The sequence below is a fragment of the Cupressus sempervirens genome, chromosome 5 (assembly GCF_028749045.1).
Source record: "Cupressus sempervirens isolate cs-2001-9-10 chromosome 5, ASM2874904v1, whole genome shotgun sequence".
NCBI classification, from domain to species: Eukaryota; Viridiplantae; Streptophyta; class Pinopsida; order Cupressales; family Cupressaceae; genus Cupressus; species Cupressus sempervirens.
In genome coordinates this window covers 183,892,618-183,897,298 of record NC_143122.1, presented here as the reverse complement: position 1 = coordinate 183,897,298, position 4,681 = coordinate 183,892,618, and positions in this window count along the sequence as shown.

Genomic DNA, 4,681 nt, shown 5'->3' with positions numbered 1-4,681 from the left:
CCAAATCCATCCTTGAACTAATCCACACTGATATTTGCGGTCCTATGTCTGTACCTTCTCTTAATAGATGCTTCTTTTATATAATTTTTATTGATGATTACTCTAAAAGAACCTGGATCTATTTCTTGAAATAAAAGGAATGAAGTCTTAGTGAAATTCAAAGAATTCAAAGCCTTAGTTGAAAATCAATCAAGACATAAAATAAAAACTCTAAGATCAGAAAATGAAGGTGAATATACCTCTAATATTTTTAAGAATTTCTACATTTTTGCTAGGATTAAGAGGGAGTTTTTTATACCTTATAATCCTTAACAAAATGGAATTGTGGAACGTAAAAATAGATCAATTGTTGAATCAGCCAGAGAAATGATGCATGATCAAAACCTTCATAGTTCCTTCTAGGCCGAAGCATCTAACACTGTAGTCTACATTCAAAATAGATGTCCACACTCAGTTTTAGAGAATACCACTCTAGAAGAAGTATTCACTAGCATTAAACCTGATCTAAGTCATTTAAGAATATTTGGATGTCCAGTTTATATTCACATACCTAAAGAGAAAAGAACAAAACTATAACCTTTTGGGAAGAAGGGAATATTTATTGGATATAGTGAAACAACAAAAGGATACATGATATTTATTCCAGGTCAAAGAACAATTGAGATTAGCAGAGATGTGAAATTTGAAGAAGATACTACATTTAAAATTTCTAGAAACATTGATGAATCTGTCACTGAGTTTATTCTTGAAGAAGATGAAAATCAACAAACAGAAATTGAGAGGGAGAATGAATCTGAACCTTCCTTGTCCACTATGCCTGATCACGAAGATTCTAAAAATATCAATAATAAAAATTAGGCCACTCTGGGCTAGGAAAATGATAGAAGAAAATCATGTTGAACCTAATAAGGTAATGCAAGAGAGATAAAGAACTAGAAACCAATCGTGTTATGTTACATTATTAACTAAACTTATAAAAATAGAACCTTCTAGTGTTAAAGAAGCACTTTCAAATCAGTCTTGCAAAGAAGCAATGATTGAATATAACTCTATATTAAAAAATGATGTATGGGATGTTGTGCCGAGACCTAAGAAAAAATTAGTTGTTTCTTCCAAATGGCTATTTAAAATTAAACATGCATCTGATGGAAACATTGAAAAATACAAAGCCAAGTTTGTAGCATGAGGTTTCTCACATAAAGAAGGCATTGATTATGAAGAAACATTTTCTCCAGTTGCTAGATATACTTTAGTCAGAACCATCTTGGCTATTGTAGCATCCAAAGGATGGAAGGTACATCAAATGGATGACAAAACAACATTCTTTAATGACAAGATTAAAGAAGAAGTCTATATTGAGCAACCGGAAGGGTTCAATACTCATGACAACAAAACTCATGTTTGTAAGTTAAAGAAAGCACTTTATGGTCTCAAATAGGCCCCTAGAGCTTGGTATGAAGGGATAGAAAACTACCTACTAAAGTTAGGATATTCCAAAAATGAAGCTGATCCCAACTTATATTTCAAAACAGATGGTGATGATATGATTATCTTTGTGTTATATGTTGATGATTTGATCTCATAAAAAAATGCAAACAAGAGCTCATAGTAGAGTTTGAAATGAAAGACTTAGGTCTACTTCACTACTTTCTTGGATTAGAAGTCTAGCAACAAGATAATTGCATTATTCTGAATTAAGGAAAATATACAGTTGACATCTTAACAAAATTTGGGATGATGGAATGTAAACCTGTAGCTACTCCTATGGAAGTAAATCTACATAAGTTGAAAGATGATGTGACCAAATCATAACCTATAGATTCTACTTACTACAGGTAGATTATTAGATATTTAATGTATTTGGTTAATACTCATCCTGACATATGCTATGCTACTCACACCTTGAGTCAGTTCATATGTGCACCAAAGAAGATACATCTATATGCAACTAAATACATTTTGAGATACTTAAAGGGTACAATTACAATGAGAATCAAATATGATAAAGTCAACATCAAACTTCATGGATATTCAAATTCTAATTGGGCAGGCAGTCCTATTGAACGTAAAAGTACTTTTAGATATTGCTTCAGTTTAGAATCTAGCATGGTTTATTGGTCCAACAGAAAACAAAATTTAGTTGCATTAAGTTCCACTGAAGCAGAATACATTGCATCCTCCTTAGGTGCTAGAGAAGTGGTATGGTTACAAAAGTTGTTAGTAGATTTTTTTAAAAGACCTTTGAAGCCCACTGTGATTCACTATGATAATCAAAGTTGCATCAAGCTTTCAACCAATCCGATATTTCATAATCACTCCAAACATATTGAAATTCCTTTTCATTACATTCGAGATATGGTGAATCAAGGAATCATTCAATTAGAGTATATTTGTACTAATGAGCAAACAACAAATATCTTTACCAAGCCTCTTGCTAAAGTGAAGTTGAAATACTTCAGAGAAAAACTTGGTATGATTAATTTTTAATATTGAATATTAAATTAAATTATAAATTCATGTGAGTTTATGCTTATATTGTTTGTTAGTAGCATCATATGTAATGGAAGGTGACAATCTTTCATGGACATATTTATTCAGAAGGTAATTATTTACAAGGTGATGATCTTGTAAATAATAGACCTATTATCATGGACATGTCTAGACATTGCTTCAGGCAATTAGAGATCATAGATAACAAACTCATGTTATTATCATGGACATCTCTAAACATTGCCTCAAGCAATTAGAGATCACGAGTAAAAAATTTTCATGTACATCTCTAGACATTGCTTCAAGTAATTAGAGATCATGAAATCTCATGATGTTATTACTGTGGACATCTCTAGACATTGCTTCAAGCAATTAGAGATCACAGGTAACATTTTCATTGTTGTTATTCTAGATGTTGTTTCAGACAATTAGAGATTATAATACACATTATGATAAGTGTTCATAATTTTGTGATTTTTATTATCTAACTTATAACTATTCATTGTGTATGAATTTTAGATAAAGTGATCAGGTATTCTATACTAAAATTCTACAGATGTTTTTCTAAAGAGGGAGTGTTAATGTTTTAACATCAGTAGAATTAAATGATGATTATCTGATGTACTAATCAGTGTTTAGGTTTTTAGATAAAATAGCATTGTTACTTATTAAACACACACACACACACACACACACACACACACACACACACACACACACACACACCATCTTTGTGTGTGTGTGTGTGTGTGTGTTTGGATTAATATGTGTTTGCAACACATTGCCTATCGATAGTATGATTAACTGCATATTAAAGCAATAAGGCAATTGTTGATTGTATTGGCATATTAATGAATGTGTTATTGGGCTCATTACTTGTATTGAGATTGGGCTAATCACTTATATTTAGTTTGTCTTAACTAATGAGGCAGTTAGTCATGCCATCGAAGAGGCATGACTCTACAGGGGTCATGACTCTCCATCTACATATTTAAAGAGATCAAATCATTGAGGAATGTAATCAATCCACAACATCACAAGATCCAACAATTTCAAAGTAATACTTCGTTATCATTTCCAATATATTTTATTTAAATCTAACCTACAATAGCATGCAACATTTAGATCACATTCAACATACAGGTGATATTCTTAGTGAATCATAAAAGGAAGATACCGAACCTGGTCAGTAAGAGATCATCATCATTTGAATATATACTCTGCTCTTCTATAGTCCAAGTAAGAGTTCCATTTCATTGTAATTGTTTTATCTATTAGAGATCAATAAAACTTAACAACCTATACCCCTTGTGAAATGGTGACCTGATCCTTAGACATCCTTACAAACAACTAATGGTCTTTAAAAGACCTTATTACAATACAAAATACACCCAAATCAAGTTGGGGCCTTATTACATCAATCTATTAGACCATGCCATACTTGATGGTTCCATAGAAACTATTAGGTTCTCTTGCACCATACTTCATGAGTGGAAATTCTCTCAAGTCCTCTTAGAGACGAGGTGCACAATATCCCCTCCTTATTGTATCTCTTCCTCTATTATTACCCAAGTAGCCTTTGCGACTGGGAGTGCCTTCCATTTGACCAAGTGTTCAACATAAGACTTATGTTTGGTCTTCTTGGTTACTTTGCTATCCAAAATGCACTCCATATTGGACTCCTCTTTCGGTAGCATTTGTTGCACTCATTCTTCTTGACCCTATTATGTAGTACCTACATCAACACTTGCAACTGGACTCCTATAGAAAGTTAGATCAACAACATTAAAAATAGGGGAAACAATAATATCATTGGGGAGTTCAACCTTATACACATTGTGCCCATATTTCTCCAAAATCTTACAAGGGCCAAATTTTCTCATCAACTATGTCTACCCTTAGGCAACCTCTCCTTGTTCAAGTGTACCATGGCGATGTCTCAATCTAATATTGGACATCTCTCCTTCTTTGATCAACTCTAGTTTTGGTCCTTTGACTATTCTATTTGAGAGCATATCTTACCTATTGATGCATCTCTTGGATAGCCTCTACAAATTGTAGAACAAGATTTTAGTGTGCAAAGAACATTAGCAACAAGGAAAACATTCACAATCATAAAACTATGTTCCCATATAAGTTTAGACAAAAGGAGGTATAAGAGAGTGCAAACTAAAAAGCAAGATCACTCCAA